Source organism: Pinus tabuliformis, chromosome 6, assembly GCF_031772625.1.
Source record: "Pinus tabuliformis cultivar Carrire ecotype Pingquan chromosome 6, CPIR1, whole genome shotgun sequence".
NCBI classification, from domain to species: Eukaryota; Viridiplantae; Streptophyta; class Pinopsida; order Pinales; family Pinaceae; genus Pinus; species Pinus tabuliformis.
In genome coordinates, this window is record NC_142292.1 from 932,869,286 (window position 1) to 932,887,001 (window position 17,716).

Consider the following 17,716-nt stretch of genomic DNA (forward strand, 5'->3'; position numbering starts at 1 on the left):
TGTTATTATGGAGATATTTCATGATAATGGTTCAGTGCAGATCAGAACCATAGATGCAAAGGCCGTTCCTTTACTTGTTAATGGGAATATACTGAAAGTTTACAAGAGGCCATTGTTAAAGCAAGAGTTCATTGATGGTATCAATAAAACAGTGATGGTGGTGGAGCAAATTTCAGCTCCTGCCTTATCAAGTCACTGAGAAAAGAAAAAAAGAGAAATAATGACTCAGGTGAAAATCTCCATGAGGCGCATGAGTCACACTATTGGGCTGAAAACCTCTTGGGGAAGCCCAATGGTCTCAAAAAAAAGAGAGAAAGAAATAAAAAGATCTCTGGGTGAAAACCTCTCTATAGGCGCCCAGGGCAAGCAGCTATAATGAAAACCTCTTGGAGGCAGGCTAGTTGTTTTCAAAAAAAAAAAAATGAAAAAAAGAGAAAAGAAAAAATCATGAAAAATTGTTTGTAGGTCAGCAGGAGGACGATCAGAGAGCAAAGGGGAATCAAAAAGGGACCTATTCCACTCATATTTTTGTTCCCCATCCATTATCCTTCATCATTCCACCATTCCTTTCATCTTCTTCACTCATTTGCCTCAGTTTGCAAGGGTACTGTGTTTTCTACAAGATTCCCTGTAAACCTACAGGATCCCCTAAGAACCTACAACATGATCCTGTAGGAATTACAGTGGCTTCAGAATCCTAAAATGAGTAACCCTAGGGCAAAGAAATGACCCACCCATGTCAAAAAATAAAAAACCCTACATCACAACTTCATTACCATACCTCTCTCCACCATGATCACCCCTACATCCATCATAAAAAAATCAATTTTCAAAAAAAAATCACAGTCTTCAAAAGAAAACACAGAGGAAAATGAAACAGGGAATAGAAGGGAACATCACCTGAGTTTACTTCTCATTATTCACACTCCTATACCTCCTCTCTATCCATGTCATCATCCTCAAAGTCCCAACAGTGGAAATGATTAAAAATTATGAGGAAGAAGTAGCTACAAGACATCTTGTAGGAGATCCTGTAGTAGCCTATCCCATAGAATAAAAATCATGAGTTGTAGCAAGCTTCCAACATGAATATCCAAGGGCAGAAGAAGCTCCAGAATAGTAGCAACATCATCATCTTCAACACCAAGTACTTGCACATCAAGGGAATCATCAGAGGGAAATAAAAAAAAGAAGGAAAAATAACATGCAGCCAACACACAACAGGTAGCTCATGTCTTCAACAAACTGCAACAAGGTATTATCACCATAGGTAATTATCTCTCTTCACTCTCTCATTTGTACAATATAGTCAAAATATGTAAAGGTTGTGAGTGAGTTGGTTTATAATAAAAAGGTGGCCAGTTAAATTTGCCACCTTCGTTCAATCAACAAAGACAAAACAGTTGGTCCTCCCACACGTGGTAATAGTCAAGTCAAAGAAAATGAGAATGATATCAGAATAAGTTGAGACTATAGATGCCTGAAGTGGGAGTTGATTACGAGGAGAGGGGAATGATGAGGTGGTAGTGGGGACTAATAGTCCAAAAATAGAAAAATCGTAGCTCGGTTTCCAGAACACCACCTCACTCAACTCGACCATAAGAGGAAATAAACATTGATCCCCATGCACTCATGCATTCATCTGCTCGAGGCTCACTCTAGAAAAATTGCTCTCGTACCCAAGCAACCTACAAAATGAAAAATTACATCTTTCTCTTGCGTAGGACTTCCTACAGGATCATAGAGGGAATCCTACAAGATACAGTCAGGCAGTCTATAGGATTAGCAAAGAGCAGTTTCAAAGAAGGAAACATAGGGGTTGGCTATATCAAACACCATGAGGAGGTAGGCTCTACATTTCCTTCCATTTCTCCAAGTGAATAGAACAGAAAAATCTCCTAGTTTGAGTGAATTTGATAGTTGTGTAAAGGAATTGTCTCCTCAAGTATTTCAGTCACATTTACTTTTGCATTAAAATTTGTATCAACCATCTCTACTCCTCAACATTCACCAGACAAAATGACAGGGGGTTTTAATAGAAGGGAGCCCATTAACACTATGAGGATTCACCAACACCTTCCTGTGTTATAAATCTTCACGAGGTATAATTGGATGGGGTATTTTGAGAAATTGAGGGGGTATGATGATGAAGTGGCCTGAGATTTTGCTCTCTCCCTCATTCCACTAAACAAAACCCATGCCATTGTTGTGGTGAGAGGCCTCTCCATAGATATCACCCTTGAAATCATAAGTAGAATTACCACACTTCCCCTGGGAGTTCCTTGGAGAAAGGAAGATAAGGGAGATAGTTAGACTACTAAGAAGAAATTCTTTTTAGAGGGAGAAGATCCCATTGAGGACAAGAATGTAGTAAGGATAACAAGCCTGCCATACCCCTGGAATGAGTTAAGCTACCACCTCATAAAATACATATCATGTGAAGGTAGGTATAGTGTGGTTTATGGTTATCACTTTAGGCTCCTTGAAGAATTGAGGTTTGGAGTAGAAACACCTGCTCACCACAGGCTCAGCACACCATACTTCCTTCTGCAATCACTCATAGATATAAGCATAAAGGTGCAGGAGGGAAACCACCAACAGTTATCCCACCATGGGTTAATTAGAATCATCATAGAAGATGCCCTCCAAAACCTCAAAATACCTATCCAAAGGGAAATTTTCAGAGATATGCAAACAGATGAGGATATCAAAGCCCTCACATGTGATATTAGCCCTACTGATAGTGAAAAGGATGAAGAAGACACTGAAACAGATGGAGAAGAAGCAATGAGGGATGAAGAGGAGATAGATGAGGATGAAGAGGAAGAGAAAGAGAAATAAGGTGATGAAGAAACAAAGGAAGATGTCAAGGAGGAAACTTACAAACAAGATGTGGATATAGATGGAGAAGAAGAGGGGAAAGGCATAGGTAAAAAGGGCAATGGAAAAGAGGAGGCAGAAGACAAGGAGGAGTCACCGAGGGTGTCTCTAGAACCCATTGAGAGAGAGGTAGTAGTTGCCCTCACTGCCCTTAGCACCCCTATAAAAAAAAGAAGGCAAAAGACATAGGCAAACCCCCTTATACTTCAGAACAAGGATAAGTACAAGGATTAGGAAGGGAAAACCCCAAACTCCAACCAAGGTTACCATTGTTATTGAGGACTCACCTAAGCAACAAGAGAAGATGACTCCTCCTATAAAAACTCAAGAAGAAGGATCCTCAGCACAAACCTCCCCTAAGTCTCCTATCAACTATGTGAGAAGACATGTAACTAGGTCTACCTCGTCCAAAGGAAAAGATATCCTACATGATACATAGCAGGACCTATAGGAAGCAAAGGTAGTCCTACAGGAAACTCTACTAAACCTACAGGAAACTCAAAAATTGGATGATGAAAGAAGTAAGTAGCCAGAAACAAAGAGAGAGGACCCGGAGCTAAGGGAACCTAGTCCTCAACCTAACCTTGACTCCTGCTCCAGATTTATTGAGGGGGCAGGGTCATTCCACAAAAAATTGCCATTCCATTATTCTTTGAGCTTGAGAAAGAAAGAGCCAGAACTTATAGATGGATGCAAATTTCCAAGTCCAAGGGAATGGAGGAAATTGGTCACATGGAGGAAAAGCTCAAAGAGATGGGCAGAGAACTAAGTAGCCTGAGTGACAGAGAGGCCATCATGAAGACTCAGTTGGAGGCAGAAAATGCATGGTTGAAAGGAAAACTACAAGAAAGAGGGAATAAATTGGCATCCATGGCCAGTCTATCTTTGGAATCCATCAAGTGTGGGATTCCAACTAAGTCTTATGCATTATACCTTAAGGAACAATGGCTACAGTTCCAAATCAAGACCCTAACACAGAGAGGCACCATGTCCTTCAAGGATTATAGATAGTTCATTGATCTCTATGATCAAAGTACATTAGAGGATAGGGCTAAGACATCTGAGTTCTACTTGCATAACATGGCTTTGATAGATATGAATGTATGGACCCTAATGCAAAGCTAGGGGATTTATAGTTGATGGCTTTGGCATCATGGAGGAACCATGAGGAAGCAAGGGCTAAAGAAATGAAGAAGATATTGGCAAGGGAACAAAATGAGCCTCTCATGATAAGAGCTAAGCAGTCCAACCCAATGGCTATCATTAGAACACATAATTTAAGTGCAAATAATCCTCAACTTACACCCAGGTATCTTGTTGCCCAAGAGCAAGCCATTACACATTTTTAGGACATGTTCAGAACAACATGCAAGCTTTCCTAAGGAGATGGAATACTTTGCCATACAGTTTGAAGATCAGAGAGTATCACTCTCCTCAAAGGATGAGAGAAGCACTGAACAGGACACCCAATACAAGCAATCCATCCAAAGGCTCAAAGTCAATTGGATTGGCTTAAGACTCAGTCCACCACTGCTCTTGGGGATGTTAGAAGGAAGGAAGGAAGGAAGAAGAAGAAAGAAAGCAATGGGAGGAGATAGAAAAGAAGGCATGATTCTATGCACAAGAAGAGGAAACCACAACAGAAGCATGGGATGTCAGGGAGGCCACTAGAGCTATGAAAGACATGGATATTGATTGAGTTGCTCAGAGGATGAGAAACACTTTCAGTAGGGGGGTGATGATGAGCCTCAACATTGGGTAATTTTATGGGCCTTAATTCACCTCCTAGCTAGTCAAATCAACTCTTCTCATAATTTATTACATGTTTTGATTATATTTCATTTAATGGGATGAGTTAAAGTGAGATATTATGCCTAGTGGACTAATATGCATTGAATGCAGGTTTGGAAGAGAAAATCAAGTAATTTTGGAAAGATTAAGGTTCAAAACTCGAATGGGACAAGGGAGATAGATTGTAGGAGGTAAATCCTCCTCATTTACTCCTCCCCCATTCGAATATTCCTCCATTAATCACACCATCTCAGAGTGCAATCAACCAAGCCATGAAGATCAAAAGGCAGCCGAGCAAGTGATAGACAAAGAGTTAGTTCATATCAAGTTTGGGAGCCGAACCTCCCTAGATTTAAGGAATTCATTGGGGACTTCAGATGTATAAGTAGAGAGGCCTAGAGCCTCATTAGGATTTGAATTTTTGTTGTAAAAAACACTAGTTATTTTCGAGCTCCAGACTTGTGGAAGACATTGATGTAATTTTCTGTTTTGATAATGAAAATGAGCTTTTCTTGATCCAGTACTGAGTTAACTCAGAGGGTTGAAGCTCTTGGGTTAGGGCCCAACCCTAGCAACAAAGGCTTCTCTTCCTGTATCTATATTCTTGGCTTAGTTTCATAGATTCATGGTTAAATTGTCTTTAGAAGTATTTCATTGCAAGTAATGTAGATTTGGTTAGTTGTTTATTAGTTTGCTTCCATTTGTGTTTTACTTCAGTAGCAGGTTAGAAGGGATAAAAGGAGCACCACAAAGTTGTCAATAGGTGTCTTGGCCTCACCTCTTCCCTTAGGGATCATGATTTGAGGAAAATACCCTTATGCAGCCCCAAAAAGACAGATTTCCATTTTCTCATAAGATTTAGAGTTTATTGTACTTGAACCAACATTTGATCAGTTTTGCAAGTGTAGGATTTAATTACCATCTCTTCCATCTTCAATCTTACAATAGATCTCATCCATGATTCCATTTTATTCGGCAATTTTCCTCATGCATGAAGTAGACATCTAGTTCATTAAATTATTCTTTTCTAGCTTGTTAGAGTTCTTCTTGTTTACATGACTTTTTGGCAATTATAAATGTTTGATGTAGAGCAGGTGCTTTAGAAGTATAAAGATATCTCATATCAAACAACCACCTTCCAACTTCATCCATCCATAATAATTCTTTGCTTTCACCAACACCTTCACCAATCTCTTCATTTTCCATAGAAATTTCATGTTGAGCAAATCCAACCATCATCTAACCTTGGTTTTGAGTTTTGAGTGATCCTAGGAATTTTCTCATTCCATTCCACCCATCCACCACCTTCCCTAAGCCTTCCATCACCTCCACCAACCATCGTTTTTCTCTCAGTTGTATCCTCTAGAAATACAGGGAATCTTGTAGGTTTTCCTGTAGTGGCCTGTTTTGAGGCCAAATTGAGGGAAAACCTCTCGGAAGCCACAACAGGTCACCCAAGGGTCTCCAAATCCTTCCAATCATCTCCTAAACCTCCCAACCATCCACCAACATCACTAAGCCACATGCCACATCACCAAAAGAGATCAGGGCTTACACTTGATTTTCCATAAAAAGAAAAAAAGACAAAACAAATTTATTTCAGTCCTTTACATGCATAGCAGTAATGTTTGATGTTTTGAACTTCCATGCTTAGGATAGTAGCATTTCATACATGTTAGCTTGGAATTATTGTAAAACATAGTTTCTTAGCAGTTAGTTAGGAAATGGTGTGTTTTAGCATTGAGTTTTGGTTTTTTTCATTATTGCAGTAGATAAGATTTCTCGTAGAGTAGATTCCTCTTTCTTTCATTATTTATCAAGCTTCTTATGAATCCATAGAAGTCTCGCTTGAAAACCCTAGTGGTCTCTCACCAGCTGAACAATGACAAAAGGCAAAACCATCACTTTTACTTGTGTATATAGCACTGTCACCACCAAGTTTGTACAAACCCCGAGTTGATAAAGTAAAGTTGGTAGCCCTAGGAGTTGCAGCATTCTTGCTGCAACACTAGTGCTCATCGGCTACAACAGGTAGTGATGTTGATTTAATGAGTCAAATTTTTGCAGCTGATATACAAAAGGAATTTGAAATTTCTATGATAGGAGAATTTCATTTTTCCTTAGATTATAGGTTCATCAATCAGAAAAAATGTGTCTTTATTTCTAAAACTAAATATATTAAAGAAATATTGAAGAAATTTGGCATGGAGAACTATGCATCTGTGAGAACACCCATGTTAACATGATTTAAAGTCAACAAGGATGATGCATATCTAGAGATTGATTAGAAAATGTATAGGTATATGATTGGAAACTTACTTTATCTATGAACCTCAAGATTAGACATTATGCAAGTAGTATGATTAGCAAGAATATTCCAATCAAAACCCATGTCAACGCAATAATGAGGATATTTCAATACTTGAAAGGGACCAAAGGTTTTGGCGTATGGTATTCAAGAGGCATAAACCTCACTCTTAAATATTAGGTAGATTAATATTGGGTTGGTAGTGTTGATGACAAGAAAAGCACTAGTGGGTGACAATTATTTCTACGCAGTTGTGTAGTGTCCTAGCTCAACAAGAAACAAACTTCAATTTCCCTATCCACAATTGAGGGAAAGTATATTCAACAACATCATGTTGCACCCAAGTTCTATGGGTGAAGAAAAATATCACAAATATTTAGGTAAATTGTGATCAACCTATACCAATTGTGTGTGACAACACTAGTGCCATTAATATCTCTAAGAACCCTATTATGCTCTCTAAGAAAAAACACATACACATCAAGTATCATTTTCTTAGATAGTAGGATGTTGATTAGTGTTATGAATATAATATATAAAAAATAATACAAATAATAATAATAATCATATTAATGGTTAAATAAATAATGTTTAGTATATTGAAGAGACATGTCTCTAAGGAGATAACCGTTCATGAAGGGGCACCTGCCTAGGTATATAAGCATGCCCTCATTTGTAATTATATTATCATATTCTTCGTTCATACTTTAAATATTCTTGTATCCTCAATGGACATCTTCATATTCGAAGTGTTCTGGATTATTTAACTTGCGACTACGAACTTTGTTTGTTACAATAAGATTTTCAAATTAAAAAATATTTCCTCAAAAAAGAAGGTTGTAGATATATTCACCAAACCACTGTCCAAAAATACTTTTGAGTACCTTAGAAAAAGGTTAGGATTGTTTTCTCATTAATTCTCTCAATAAAAGGAGTAGTGTACACTTACAGTACACCAATCCATGTCATTTTAATGAAGTGAACTGTAGGAAAAGAATACCAATAATGATAGTTGATATGCAACAAAAAGGAAACAATCCATCAATGGGACAAATTACAAATACCAGTAAGAGTTATGTTTCCATCCAAAGAGGTAAAAGAAATCATGAGTAGGGGGAAGAGTCAAGCATCAAAACGGGAGAAGAACAGTTAGCTAGTAGATAGGGGGAGCTCTCAGCCAAAATAAATCAATGATTGGATTATGTCTAGTGGTGTTTCCATCAATGCCAAAGGGGGAGATTGTTGAACATGTGTTGGCATTGATATCAAAGGAAGGGTTGAGATTGTTGTAACATGTGTTTTCATTAATGTCAAAGGAAGGGTTAAAGAAATTTAGTGTCATTGATGTAAACCAAAGTTACAAATACTTGCACATGACATTCCATCATTGAATTTTGTTTGATCTCACAACCTGAACCACCTTATGGTGGATGATTATGTGCAATAGAGTTGTGATCTGATCATTGCAATGGATTTCAACATAGGGACAATGAACATATTTGTGTGTTTATATACAAATATCATGAAATATGCTTTAATCATTTTGTTAATTCTTATCAATATACCATTCTCTTGTTCTTCATTGATCAATATTTGTATTGAAAACAACTTTAAATTTTTGAAAATGTTGAAATTTGGGTTAGTTGTATACATTTTTTGCACTCTTCACTATTTTCTTTTGTGGCGATCTGTCATAGATACAGATGTTCTTATTCCCAATGAATTTTCAAGGAGGATCTATTGAAATATGTAACTAGGTTCGATCTTCATAATGACATGTGTAATCATGATTTTATGTAATTAATGAAAGGAAGAAAAATAAAATTATTTTTTTATGTTTGAGGCATGGGTTTCATGCTCAAGAAATTTTATTTTGTAGATCAAATACCCATTGTGAGATCTTAGGTTTGGTCATTAAGTCATAAAGTCTATTGATTCAGTGTCATGTATTGAAGACCCATTTTGGGCATGTTACATATTAAAAGTTAATTTGAGTCAATGTCTAGTCAAATAACTCTCCAAGAACCAAGTCACAAAGTAAAAACTCATGTCAGCTTGGTCAAAGATCAAGTCAGCCTAGGAACATATTGAAGTCAGATTCAAATCATTACTGAGGATGTATATATATATTGAAGGACTCGACCTCATTCTAGGCAGATAAAACACCATTGTAGAAGTTCGAGGAGGAGACAAGAAAGAACCTCATAATATAGCAAAGAAGGGAGACTCATAGCAAAAGGAAAAATTGAGTTTTTGGATCTGGCTTCTGGGTCTTCTATCTCTCACATACGACTACTATTAGGGCACACTTCCAGCCTTTAATCAAATAAGTCACCGTCAAATTCAGGAGGAGTTTAAAGGCTAAAGAAGATTGGGATCACAATCTGATTTGGTCTAGAAGAAGCCTCTATCCTAGCGAAGAGAAAACAAAAGGGTCTGGTACATTTTTCAGGTTACACACATAATCTAGAGTTTCCACAGCAAGTAGCATCAGATATTTAAGGAAGTTAATTCAAGGGTCAAGAGATAAGCATCATTCTAGCCAAATATACTAGAGAAGTGTGCAAATACAAGAGAAAAAATAAACTTCGTGAATCTAGTCCATTAAGCACTCTTATGTGACATATTAACTGCTACATGAAGCTGGAAAGTTGCAGATCTATGATAGAAGATAAAAGGCCGAGGATAGAGGAATAGAAGTCCGACTTGAAGAAGAAGAAGGTTTGTTGTGACTTGGTTCTTGGAAAAGTTCCTGATCAAGGGTCTAGATCTTGGAGTTTGTCAATTGAAGATACTATAAGAAGAAGAATTCATTTGGGTTTTCCTCTCATGTTGGAGAGTTTTTGGCCCTACCTGATTGCCTACATCTTTTGTCTCTTGTCTCATTATTATTTTCATTTTGATATTTTTTTATGAAGATAACTCTATAATAAACAAAGCTAAATAAAGGCATAATAAAAAGAAGTAAAAAGCATTCACAAGCAGTTATCATTACTAGAGAAATAACCTATTCTCTCTGCCCTAGATTTCTCAACATGGTATCAGAGCTAAGGTGTAAATTCAATAAGGAAGGGGAACTTGAAGGACACTCAGAACCAAATCACTAAAAGGATCATCAAGAGCTATGGTAAATATAAGTGAAATCAGTTTGAAGAGAGGCATCAAAAGGAGTATCAAGAGAAGTCAAGGAATAGAAGAAAAGCAATGAATCTTCAAGTATAAGGACCAAGTTCAAAATGAGTCTAATAAAAATTATGGGCAAAAATATTCTCGAGATCTGAACTCAAAATAAGAAGAAAGAGACAATGAACTACATATCTCAATACAAAACCGAACTCTCCCCAAAGTCAAGAAAATTTTCAGGCTACAATATTAGCTCTTCAACAAAGTGAGTAGATCCTCGGTCCATGTATTTAAAGGAATAAATCTTTAAGATAACCATATTACTAATGATAAGAAAAGTGAACCTCTAGACATTGAAGAAAAGGACTAATAAAAGCAGCAAATATCAAAACCAAATTTCTTGACAACCTCAGAGAAAGATCGAGCTCCTCAAGAAGTTCAAGAATATAATCACAATATCTTTGTGGCACAAAGAGTGCAGGAACCAATCATTCTTGTTCTCCATAGCAGGATCAGTCTTTCAAGAAAACTAATACTCATTTATACGTTCTGAAAAAGTGGTGGAACCAAAAGTCTACAGGTAGAGGGATCTCTACATTGAAATTTTTTGGCAAAGAAGTTCCATAATAAGGCATACTATATCTTGAAGTAACACATGAAGAAGCAAGTCCCATCAGAAGAACAACAATATCCCTGAAGACTCATTAAAAGAAGGTCATGAAGATGACAAATAATCAATGATAAAATACAATAACATTGTGAAGAATCATGGTAGCCAAAGTAATGAGCACTATATATGATAAAAAAAATCAAGGGTCCTTCATAAGACATAGTAGGGTTGAATTTATAGGTGTGTATGTTAAGCAAACCCTAGTATTTAAAAACCCTAATTTTAAGGTATTTGTTCCCTATAATTTGGTTTCTAGGGTTTGTTAGATTTCCAGGGCATGGGATAAACTCTAGAATGACATAAAGAGAAAATAGTATGATCTAAGGTTTGAATTTAAGAAACCCTATAAGGACCTATTGATTGCATAAAATCCTAGAAAGGTAACTTGATATCATGTTTTAGTATCATATTTTTCTTGGGGTACTTGATAAATAATATTGTAGGTACAAGAAGTACAATATGGATGGGATGATCCTTTGAAATGCATGATGAAATAAGGGAACTATATGGACTCTTAGACACTATTCATAATGTACATGGATAGCAAGGAAAAAGCAAAAGATGAAACACCTCTACCATGGTTGAATGCATCTTAGTAAGAAGGAATCATGGTAAGCATACAATTGAAGCAAGAGCTCATGTCATAGTTGAAGTAAAAGTCTACGTATTGGTAGCAGTCATCATAGGACAATGTATCCCTTGGTAACCTCATTTGAAACATAAGTGGTTATTATGGGAAGAAGAAAGTCATCTAGTATAAAATCTCATCATACATCATTCAAGATGAGCCTTTTCTGGATGAGGATGATTAAGATCCTTTGTTAAAATCTTCACTAAAAGGTTCACCTATTGAAAGGAGCAATTGCTTCACCGAGAATTCCACCTTGTATGGGATTCATGGAATAAATGTATGATGTCATAAAGATGTGAAGAAGATCATGGGATTGAATTTCTCTCAATCAAGGAAGTTGTTGAAGGAAGTCTACATGACCTAATTAAGGAAGAAATGAGGCATGCATGCTTATATATTTAAATTAAGTCATGTCATATGGTTGCAGATATCATGAATGAATGCTCTACCTCAAGGGCATGATCAAAAGAAAGGATCTACTCCTCTAGAAGAATGCAGGAAGGCATGGTTCACACATTAACTAGATGAAATCGACATAAAATGTCTTCATATGAAATATGAATTGGTTGAGAAAATTGGAGGAACTATGATTGGAAGTTCTAGGAAGGAAATGTGTGAAGAAAGAAAGGAAGAGATCATAAAAATGCAACTATGAAGAAAGGAAATTAACATCCAAGGGCTGAAATATTTGACTATGATATCTCCATGAAAAGGATTTGAAGGCCCTGATGAAGCCTGAAAAATAAGGAGACCTTTGACATTGTATATATTTTTGTAGATGTGTAAATATTTATGTAGGATGTTGATGCAAACAGGAAAGATATTGTGATGAAATACCATCAAAAAGGTAATTTTTATTTAATGTTAATTTTTTATTTTTGAACAATATCTAGATGGGCTAATGCAAGGTTTCCAAGGGAAGAACCTTGGATGTCTTCTACAACTGATGCTCATATAGAATTATGAAAGGTCCTTAAGGAAACATGACATGAAGAAGAAACCAAGGCATAAAGGAAGGCCAGATATGGACTGAAAGGATCACTTTCTAATGAATACTAGGATGCATGACTGACATGATTCATGAATGAAAGTGCTGAATGGTTTATGCCGTAAAAATAAGTCCCAAAAGACCTATGCTTCATATTAAAACAAGTTCATGACATCAAAAGAGGAAGCCCTACAAGAAGCTAGTTGTCCCAGGATCTCCACCTAGAGAGATGTTGGAAGCAAGTCCTTGATGAAGAAGGAGCTTGGTCAAGTCCTTGGTTAAGACGAAGCTTGGGTACATTCCTTTTATAGGAATGGGCACATTCCTTTAGTGGAATGGGTGTGTCCTCCCTAAGTTGAGAGGGAGAGATAAACACATTGTTCTTGTCTTCACTTAGGAAGATAGAATGGAGGATTGTGTAAGCATTTGGCATCTGATACTCTTTGAGGATGTGTTAGGGAATCCAAGATAAGAGTAGTAGTAGAGGATTGATATTCTTTAAGGAATGGGAATCCAAGATAAGAATAGTCTTGGTGGAACATACTCTAAGAGAATCTGGGTGGGGTATGTTCCGAGAGAGACAATGATGAGGGTGCCTATGTAGTATACCTAGGGGGGATAGTATGGGGTATATAGGGAGGTACCCAAGGGAATAATGTAATAATGGGATGGGCCATATTTAATAAATAAAGTGGTTAACCCGCATCATGTAAGGTACCATAAGTAGTTAGCAATAATGTGATAATCCCATTGTATTAGATATATGGTATTGAGAGACCCATGGTAATGACCCATGGTATTATATGTATGAAGCCTATATAGAGGCTAGAGACTCCCCATTGAGAGAGGTCAAAGATTATTGTATTGGCAAGCATATGGCTTGTGGGGTGTTCTCCTTCCTTAAGGAGTGATTGTATGGTGTTAACCTACCTTAAGGGTTTTGATTAATAAAGAGAAGCATTTCTATATTCAGATCTTGTTATTTTTGGGCATATTTCTATTTTAATATATTTGCAGGACAAATCTATTACAAGTGGGATCAGAAGGGTATCTCAAAACATTGATAGTACCAACAGATTTCATCCAAGGGTATCTCAAAACAACATCCACATCATCCATATCTGAAGCATAAAAATCAGAATGCAATACATACTTATCCATAGAAATCTTCAAATCTTTATAAACTTGCACCTGCTCATTATTAACCTGTGTGTGCTCCATTTGTTGGCTGGTACTTGCAATCTTTTTGCCAAATTAACATTTATAAAATTTTGGTTGCAACTACGATTTATAGACACACTAGTCTTCTATTTTTGAATACATCCATGAACCTATAATAAAGAGATACTAGTAGAAAATAACCCTTTACATGTCTCATTCCCATGTTTTCTAGGATGAGACCATTTGTCCAAAAGGAGTTTTTCGAATTCTTCATCTGAAAGTTTGGACAACTTCTTGCTGTCAAGTGAGCTCCACCATATGGTAGCCTCATCTTTCAGTCAAGGTGTAATAAACCTCTCCAATGTTTTAGAATGGTTCTCTTCAAATCTTTTAGGAATTCTTCAATTATAGGACCATTACCTTTTTCTGTAAAAAAGTGCTTGCTAGAAGCCATGAAGAGGGTTTTGAAAAAAAATCACTTACTTTGGCGAAAATTTAAAATGGACACAACTCGATCAATATTACTCAAAATCCTTATTATAATCTATTTTTGGAAATAGAACGACCATTCTGCATCTTCCCACGTGGTAGAAATCCCAATCTAGGCACTTTGGAATTTTATATTTGCGCTACAATTGTCCCACTATCACAAAAAATCAGAAAAAAATAGCTGATTTTAAATCAGTGATATCTCCCTCAACCAGACTCCAATTCTACTGATTTTATTCTTAAATTTGGGTAATTTTTCAAGAGGATCCCAGATCTGCAATTATTTTTTCAAAATTATTCATAAAAACTACAAAAATTCACTAGAGATCCATTGTCCACGAATTTTCGTCAGAAAAAATTTTGCAACACAGCTGATTTTTAAATCAGCAATATCTTCGTCATCCAGACTCTGAATCGGCTGATTTTTTTTTGAATTTGGGTATTTTTTCGTAAATAATCCAAATATACAATTTTTTTCTGCAAATTTTGCACCATAAGTTTCATATCTTCTCTGCAAACTCGTTGCCCAAAAAATTCCTGCAAAAATAAAAACAAAAACCTTTTCTCTTTGCCCAAGAAAGTGCTCTGATACCACTTGTAACAGATCCGACCTGCAAATATATGAGAATATAAATATGTCTAGAAATAACAATATCTGAATATATAAATGCTTCTCTTTATTAATCAAAATCCTTAAGGTAGGTTAACACCATACAATCACTCCTTAAGGAAGGAGAACACTCCACAAGCCATATGTTTTCCAATACAATAATTTTTGACCTCTCTCAATGGGGAGTCTCTATCCTCTATATAGGCTTCATATATATAATACTATGGGTCATTACCATGGATCTCTCATTACCTTATATCTAATACAATGGGCTTATCATATTATTGCTAACTACTTGTGGTCCCTTACATGATGCGGGTTAACCACTTTATTTATTAACTATGGCCCATCTCATTATTACATTATTCCCTTGGGTACCTCCCTTCGTTCCTCATACTATCCCCCCTGGGTATACTACTAATAATGAGATGGGCCATAGTTAATAAATAAAGTGGTTAACCCGCATCATGTAAGGGACCACAAGTAGTTAGCAATAATGTGATAAGCCCATTGTATTATATATATGGTATTGAGAGACTCATGGTAATGACCCATGGTATTGTATGTATGAAGCCTATATAGAGGCTAGAGACTCCCCATTGAGAGAGGTCAAGGATTATTATATTGGCAAGCATATGGCTTGTGGAGTGTTCTCCTTCCTTAAGGAGTGATTGTATGGTATTAACCTACCTTAAGGGTTTTGATTAATAAAGAGAAGCATTTCTATATTCAGATCTTGTATTTCTGGGCATATTTCCATTCTCATATATTTTCAGGTCATATCTATTACAAGTGGTATCAAAGGTCTTGCCAATTCAAAAATCCTTGACCTCTCTCAATGGGGAGTCTCTAGCCTCTATATAGGCTTCATACATACAATACCATGGGTCATTACCATGGGTCTCTCAATACCATATATCTAATACAATGGGCTTATCACATTATTTCTAACTACTTGTGGTCCCTTACATGATGCGAGTTAACCACTTTATTTATTAACTATGGCTCATCCCATTATTACATTATTCCCTTGGGTACCTCCCTCTGTACCCCATACTATCCCCCCTAGGTATACTATAGCCTATACATCATTGGTCTCACCAACATTGATTTCTAAGCTTGTGGAGAGATAGAGAAATTAGTCAAGGCATTTCTATGTGACAATGTTGGATGATATGATGCTAAACAGATGGGTTATCAATCCAACTCTTCTTATGAGAATTATTCAGATTGAGAATGTCCAAATGCATTGTATGGATCATCAATACCTCCCTAGTTAAGAGGGAGTGTTGAAATATGTAAATAGGTTTGGTCTTCATAATGACGTGTAATCATGATTTTATCTAATTACTGAAATGAAGAAAAATAAAATTATTTTTGTTATGCTTGAAGCATGGTTTTTATGCTCAAGGAATTTTATTTTGTAGATCAAGCTCCCATTGTGAGATCTTAGGTTTTGTCTTTAAGTCATAAAGTCTATTGAGTTAATGTCATGTATTGAAGACCCATTTTGAGCATGTTACATATTAAAAGTTATTTTGAGTCAATGTCTAGTCAAAGAACTCTCCGAGAACCAAGTCACAAAGTAAAAACTCATGTTGGCATTATCAAAGGTCAAGTCAACCTAGGAACAGATTGAAGTCGGCCTCAAATCATAATTGAGGATGTCTATATATATTGAAGGACTTAGCCTCATTCTAGGTAGATAAAACATCATTGCAAAAATTCGAGGAGGAGACAAGAAAGAGCCTCATAATATAACGAAGAAGGGAGACTCATAGCAAAAGAAAAAATTGAGTTTTTAGATCTATCATCTGGGTCTTCTATCTCTCACGTACAGATTATTGTCAGGGCACACTTCCAGCTTTATATCAAAGAAGTCATAGTCAAATTTAGGAGGATTTTCAAGGCTCAATAAGATTGGGATCACAATCTGAGATGGTCTAGAAGAAGCCTTTATCCCAGCGAAGAGAAAACAAGAAGGTTTAATCCATTTTTTAGGTTACACACATAATCTAGGGTTTCTACAGCAAGGTTACATCAAACCTTGAACTAAGTTAAGTCAAGGATCAAGAGATAAGTATTATTCCAATCGAATATACCAGAGAAGTGTGCAAGTACAAGCGGAGAAAGAAACCTCACGAATATGCTCCATTGAGCACTCTTATGTGACATATTGACTGCTATATGAAGCTGAAAATTTGCATATTTGTGATAGAATATAAAAGGGTCAAGGATAGAGGAATAAAATTCTGAATTGAAGAAGAAGAATGGTTGTTGTGACTTGGTTCTTGGAAAAGTTATTGATCAAGGGTGTAGGTCTTGGAATTTGTCAATTGAAGATACTATAAGAAGAAGAATTCATTTTGGTTTTACTCTCATGTTGGAGAGGTTTTGGACCTGCTTGATCGCCTACATCTTGTGTCTCTTGTCTCATTATTGTCTTTCATTTTGATAGTTGTTTGAACTCTATAATAAAGAAAGCTAAAGAAGGACATAATAAAAAGAAGTAAAAAGCATTCACAAGTAGTTATCATTACTAGAGAAATCACCTATTCTCTCTGCCCTATATTTCTCAACAGGCTCCTCAAACTTTGGGTATGGTGGGAAATGTGATTGTGGACCAAAACCTTTTACCCAAGTGGAAACTCAATGGGGTAGCAGAATATGTATTCTCTAACCAAATTTTGTTTTTTCCATATAATGGACGTGTTGTAAGGCTTGAAAATGCTAGGATGACATCCCTGTTGATGCACAACCTAAAGAATATATCAAATTACTCACACATCTTCATCATGGTCATGACCTACAAAAAATAAGAAAATTTGAATGTGATTATGGTACCTATTCTCAATTTTTTTCCATAAATACAAGTTATGATATTAGTGGATGGACGCATATGCTTTGAGATTCAAATTAGTTGTTAAGGCCCATGAGTTTTTTCTCTAGAATGCAATTGAGGATTATGATAAACTAAATCGTGGGTTGCTCATTTGTTGTTTGGAAATCAAAGATATAATCCCATCTAATTCGGAAATCATAAGAGGTAATCTGGTAACCAGTGG